Source organism: Rhinopithecus bieti, unplaced genomic scaffold (genome assembly GCF_001698545.2).
Source record: "Rhinopithecus bieti isolate Rb0 unplaced genomic scaffold, ASM169854v2 scaffold_16773, whole genome shotgun sequence".
Taxonomy (NCBI): domain Eukaryota; kingdom Metazoa; phylum Chordata; class Mammalia; order Primates; family Cercopithecidae; genus Rhinopithecus; species Rhinopithecus bieti.
The window spans coordinates 1,222,912-1,228,444 of record NW_016808848.1 but is presented as its reverse complement, the minus strand read 5'-3'; positions in this window follow the sequence as shown (position 1 = coordinate 1,228,444).

The window sequence follows — 5,533 nt, the reverse complement described above, 5'->3', positions numbered from 1 at the left end:
CCCAGGTTCAAGCAATTCTCCTGCCTCAGCCTCCTGAGTAGCTGGGATTATAGGTGTGTGGCACCACGCCTGGTTATTTTTTGTATTTTTAGTAGACATGGGGTTTCACCACGTTGGCCGGGCTGGTCTCAAACTCCTGACCTCAAGTGATCCACCTGCCTCAGCCTCCCAAAGTGCTGGGATTACATGTGTGAGCCACTGTGTCCGGCCTAATTTATTTATTAAGATGCACTAACATATCCAATCCATTCCAGTTTGAGTTCTAGACATTTTACTTTCCTTATGTTCTACATATAAAAATAATGCATGCAGCCAGGCGCGGTGGCTCAAGCCTGTAATCCCAGCACTTTGGGAGGCCGAGACGGGCGGATCACGAGGTCAGGAGATCGAGACCATCCTGGCTAACACGCTGAAACCCCGTCTCTACTAAAATACAAAAAACTAGCCGGGCGAGGTGGCGGGCGCCTGTAGTCCCAGCTGCTCAGGAGGCTGAGGCAGGAGAATGGCATAAACCCGGGAGGCGGAGCTTGCAGTGAGCTGAGATCTGGCCACTGCACTCCAGCCCGGGCGACAGAGCAAGACTCCGTCTCAAAAAAAAAAAAAAGCAAAAAAAAGCATGCTTGTGATTAGACAGAAAATTCATAATGTACTGAAGAGAATAAAGCAAAAACTCCCCTTCTGCAGTGAGTCCCGAGAACCCGCCCCAAGGTAACCATTGTTAGCACATTTTTGTTTATCCTTCTAGAAATTTTCCACAGATGTGCAAACATGGGTTTGTATAACCTCCTCATTTTACATATATGAATGGGATAATACACACTTGCCATTTATATCCTATTCATATGTTTTCTCACATGGCTACATAAATAAATCCTTTAAAAATAAAAACAGTCTCTGACTTAGAAGCATGTGATATCCCAAAAATGTAATCTTTCTGTAATAACCTTTCTGGAACTCAATATAACCTTTCTGTAAATAACCTTTCTGGAACTCAAAATGAGTTTCAGAGAAATAATGTTCTAAATCGAGGAGTGGGATCAGGGGTTTTTCTGCAAAGGGCCAGATTGTACGTTCAGCTTTGCCCACCAGTCTCTGTCATGTCTTCTTCTCTGGGTTTTTTGTTTTTGTTTTGTTTTGCTTACAATCCTTTAAAAATGTAAAGACCAATCTTAGCTCTCAGGTAGTGCCAAAACAGGCTGTGGGCCAGATTTGGCCTTTGGACTATCATTTGCTGACCCCTTTTCTAAATGGTAGTTAGGGCCGCAGCTTAGCTCCCAGAAGCACAATTAATCCATAATATTACTGAGATACCAAACAAGATAATATATTTTAAACTGCATTGTAAAGTCTATACTAATATGAAGAATTATATAGTTTTCAGAGTTTAGCATGGGATAACTTTTAAAACAAAAGTTAACACGGAATTTAAAAATGTTTTTTATATCTTCAATTGGATGAAGAGTTAGATACATTAGCGAAGAATCTCGGAATTTTCAAGCTATCTACGAGGCAGAAGATAACACTGTATTACATCTAATCCTACTTTTTAAATTTTTATTTATTTATTTTTTTAGATATGGGGTCTTGCTCTGTTACCCAGACTGCAGGACAGCAGCATGATCATAGCTCACTGCAGCCTTGAACTCCTGGGCTCAAGCAATCCTCCTGCCTCAGCCTCCTGAGTAGCTGGGACTACAGGCAGACACCAGCATGCCTGGCTTCCTACCCTTTTTGTCAACACAACATAAACACACATTAACTCAAATGTGATTCTTGTGGTGTGAGTTCATATGCCAAGTGCCCCCCTCCACTGAAAAACAGAGAGCATATCACTGAGTTTCTGCACTGCGGGCATTGAAAATGCTCTTCTTCCATCTGGTGTTCACAGCCACATGCACTGGCCTAAACCTTAAACCTTCTGTGAATTGCATCTGCTGGAACCTACAAAGGCAGAGAAGGGGCAGAAAGGATAAGAATAGGGTAAATGCTGGAGAGTCATTTTATGACTTACCTAGATCAGGAAACTAAATTTTTTGTTTTTGTCTGAGATAGGGTCTTTGTCTGTGGCCCAGGCTGAAGTTCTGCGCCATGATCTCAGCTCACTGTAGCCTTGACTTCCTGGGTTCAGGTGATCCTCCCACCTCAGTCCCCCCACCCCCCGAGTAGCTGGGACCACAGGCATGAGCCACCACGCCCCGTTTTTTAATTTTGTGCTTATAGAAATATATATACATTTGTACTATACATTGTACATTGTATACAATGTACTATACATTGTACATTTGTATATATATTTGTATACCCCCAAAAAATTTTTTTAGAGACAGGCTTTTGCCATGTTACCCAGGCTGGTTCCAAATTCCTGGCCTCAAATGATCTGCCCACCCTCAGTGGCCCAAAGTGCTAGGATTACAAGCATGAGCTGCCATGCCCCACCAGGAAACTGATTTTTAACAACATAAACATCTCTATTATATATTTAATTGAGCTTTAAAACTTATGACTTGCCCCTTCTCCATCATGGAGGTAGGGCTTGTTTTAATAACCTCATGCCATAATTACAATTTTATTTTCATATATATATATTTTTTCATATATACAAAAAAAAAAATTTTTTTTTTTGAGACAGAGTCTCGCTCTGTCACCCAGGCTGGAGTGAAGTGGTGTGATCTCGGCTCACTGCAAACTCCACCTCCCGGGTTCATGCCATTCTCCTGCCTCAGCCTCCCAAGTAGCTGGGACTACAGGCGCCCACCACCACGCCCAGTTATTTTTTTGTATTTTTAGTAGAGATGGGGTTTCACTGTGTTAGCCAGGATGGTCTTGATCTCCTGACCTTGTGATCCACCTGCCTCGGCCTCCCAGAGTGCTGGGATTACAGGCGTAAGCCACTACACCCAGCCTATTTTCTTATAAATGAAATGCAGAGATTTTCCTACAATACCTGGGCTAGGATTAGGAAAGAAAGTAGGAGAGAAAGGGTACTAAAAAAAAAACCTGTGAGGAAGGGACTGAGCTGGTGACTGCCTGCCTGGGCAGTGAAGGTGGTTCATGGTACTGCACATCTGTAACCCCAGAAAGGAAACCCAGATGACAGGGGGAAGATGTTTTGTGGCATAACTGAATCCTTTAGGGAGGAGCACTTTATGATACTTCCCTTAGCAAAACATCATCTTGCTTGGTAAAAACAGTCATTTTAATTTTTATATATTTATTTATTTTGAGACAGAATCTGGCTCTGTCACCCAGGCTAGAGTGCAGTGGCATGATCTCAGCTCACTGCAACCTCCATCTCCTGAGCTCAAACAATCCTCCCACCTCAGCCTCTCAAGCCCAGCCTAAAAACACATTTCTGTAATTTAAAAGACAGGCTGGGCAGGATGGTTCATGCCTGTAATCCCAGCACTTTAGGAGGCCGAGGCGGGCAGACCACTCGAGACCAGGAGTTCGAGACTGGCCTGGGCAACATGGCAAAACCCTGTCTCTACCAAAAATACAAAAACTAGCCGGTCATGGTGGCGTGTGCCTGCAGCCCCACCACTCGAGAGGCTGAGGTGAGAAGATGGTTTGAGCCCAGGGGCAGAAATTGTAGTGAGCTACGACAGAGCCACTACATGCCAGCCTGGGCAACAGAGAGAGACTCTGTCTCAAAAATAAAAAAAGAAAAAAAAAATTAGCCGAGCATGGTGGCAAGCACCTGTGGTCCCAGTTACTCAGGAGGCTGAGGCAGGAGGATTACTTGAGCCTGGGAGGTCAAGGGTACAGTGAGCCGTGATTGCACCACTACACTCCAGCCTAGGCAACAGAGCAAGACTGCCTCAAAAAACAAAACAACAACAAAAACAGAAGCCATTCATACACTGAATTTTAGGGACCCCCTAGATCCCCTTGAAGTCTGCTTATCTAGCCAGGCAAGCCAGAACAGAGTGGTAGAGAAAGGCTATCAATAAAGAGAAGCACAATAAAAAATATTACCTAGGTTTACAGGTCATTGAAGAGTTCAGAAGACACTTTCCCAAGCATTATCCTTGCAACAACTCTGTAAGGTCACAGAGCTGGAGGCAGGGTGCAGTGAATTGCCTGAGGTCACAAGCTAGCCCATGGCAGGGCAGAAAGCGCTTGAAGTTTCTGAGGGCAAGCCCAGTGCTCTTCACATTTCCCATCCTGCTTCCCAGGAGGTTCCATGCAGATCCTGTGGGAATGGGCGTTTCTGCACTTATTCCTCTGCGCATTCTTCATGAGTGGTTGGATTTCCATGGACTTCACTCTGCCAAAGAGTCCTGTGCTGAATCATATGAACTGCTGACCTTCCAATAAACCAGCATGATTTGCTAAGCATCTGCTCTTGTACTAAGGCAGGTGGTAAGGCCAGGCTAGCGGGTTAGAATCCTAGCCATGCAGCTGACCAGCTTGAGCATGTTACTTAACCTCCACCCAATGTATGAAAAGTGCATAGTCCAGTTCCAAGGACATGATAAAAGTTCAGTAATGTAGACTTTCATTTTTATTGAATCTTCTCCTGCTTTCTCTGGGACCGTAGCATTTAAAAAACCCGACCAATAAGAGGTCGATTCACATCAACTTCATTTTCTTCTCTCCAAGAAAAAAAGTCACAAACACAGAAACAAAGTCAATGCCTTGTCCATGTGTGTTCATGGGCTTAGCTAATGAGTCACCTGGTTGTGCACAGATCCACTGCTGGAATAATCAATCCCACCCCTGAAGCTAAGCTTACAATTTAAGAAAAATTTAGTAAGTGCCACTCATCTTTCTAATCTCTTCTCACATGTGACTGACAAGCATCAGTCAGCATTGCTTGTACAAGTTACTGTTCTTCAAAGCTGGGGCAGGTGGGCCAAATGCCAAAATTACCTAACCAGCCTTAACTCCTGGCGTTTTCCTCCAAGCCAGTGAAGGTGGAAAAAAAATCTGCTATCAAGGGCTCCCCCTACAGGTACCAAAAGCAAAGGCTAAAAGAACTATTTCCTTTCTTCTTTTGAAAAAGTTTCTAAGGCAGTCCTGAAACGGTAACTTTACTTGTTGACATAATCCCTTTTCCAAAACTCTGGCCAAAGAGTCTTAAGAATCTAAAGGACCAAGAATCAAGCAACCTCTTCCTCTTGATGTACCCACCTCCCACCTATAAAGGACCTCCCAAATGTGATTTTGATACAAATAGGACACAAAACGACTCTAGAGCTGTAACACTATTTTTGATAGTCATAATTATGGCACTTTTGAGTTTTCTTGTAGCTCATTTCCATCTCATTTTTAGGATTAGTGTATATTTGTGTGTGCATGTGTGTGCATGAATGCACCAAAACAACTTCGATTCCAGACATAAAATCAATGACAGCTTTTAAACCACTTGATGGAAGGTTTGAGGGAACTTTTATTTCATTTACTTATTTTGTGCTACATTTCAGGTATATTTAATTTTCTGGGTTCGTGGAATAAGTTCCATGAATAGGTTCGTAAATGGTTGCCTGCTCTTGAAAGCTTCAAAAAAAAAAAAAAAAAAAAAAAAAAAAAT